Source organism: Sinocyclocheilus anshuiensis, unplaced genomic scaffold, assembly GCF_001515605.1.
Source record: "Sinocyclocheilus anshuiensis isolate Anshui unplaced genomic scaffold, SAMN03320099.WGS_v1.1 scaffold579, whole genome shotgun sequence".
Taxonomy (NCBI): Eukaryota; Metazoa; Chordata; class Actinopteri; order Cypriniformes; family Cyprinidae; genus Sinocyclocheilus; species Sinocyclocheilus anshuiensis.
The window spans coordinates 2,578,665-2,579,936 of NW_015551075.1; positions in this window are offsets into that span (position 1 = coordinate 2,578,665).

Here is a 1,272-nt window from a genome sequence, read left to right on the forward strand (position 1 = left end):
ATAATCGTCGTTGTAATGTTTATTTTTATTTTTTTGGGGTGAAATATTACTTTGCCATTTCTGGACAGATTTTTGCGTTTCCAAGGGGAAAAAAAAATGATAAAGCCACTTGATGACCAAAAAAAACAAAACAATCAAATGACCTGTGTAATGTTTAGTATACATGACAGTTGAGTAAAGATTGTCACTGATTGCCGAAAACCCTCAGTTATATGTGGTGAAATATGTGCATTTTTAACATACGCAATTGCCTTCAATATTAGTGTTAAGCCGTCAGAAGTGATGCATCTTCTTAAAGGAGAAAGTGTCCACAGCACTTGTTCTACGTGTCGAAAGACAGTTTACCAATTAGCAGTTGAAAGACGCCCCCTGTGGTCAGGTGTAAAAGCACTGAAGTGAATTTTAACTTTCACACTCAACAACTCTCAACTGATACAGTTTATAAAATCCCATCCAGATATGTAGTATTTGTTAGTTGAGAGAGAGTTGACCTCCCCTCTGTTAGGTTTTGTTTAGGCTTTTCTGTCGATTAGTCTCTGTAGTCAGTGAAGGTACAGCAAAATGGTGTTGTAAACGTGAGTCTAAAGGCTCCCGGTTGGGTGTCCGTGTTCGGCTGCTTCCGGTGATCGGATCTATTTGGCCTTTTGCACCAGCACAAATTCAATCTCTGATGTCGATCCAGTTTGCCTTTCAGAATGTCTCCCACTTACTTTTTGCACAGAAAACACGGGCTTATGTTGTATATCCTTTACAAACGTTAACTAATTTTTTGTTTGTTTTTATATTTTACATTACATTCAATGTTATTTTTATGCTCTTATGTATATAAGTATGATTGTAAATGAGTGTACGTGAATGTTTGCTTCATATCACCATGTCTGCTTGTGAAAACTACCAACAAACTGGCATTGGAAGGTAAAAATACAATATATTGATGGTTTATGGAAACCAGGGAACTTTAATTTGTTTGACGATCAGCAATAACACTTTGAATTTTTTTTCTCTTTTTCTCCACGCCAAACTGAGATGAATTGCTCAAAGAAAATATTGTGTCAAATGGAGTTTAGAGAAAATGTATTCATGCTGCAGTCAAATAGGAATGATAAAAGGAAAGTGAAAGGCCCTGACCCTGGAGCACAAAAGCAGTCTTAAGTCGCTGGGGCATATTGGTAGCAATAGCCAAAAATGCATTGTATGGGTCAAAATTATCAATTTTTCTTTTATGCCAAAAATCATTAGGATATTAAGTAAAGATAATGTTCCATGAAGATA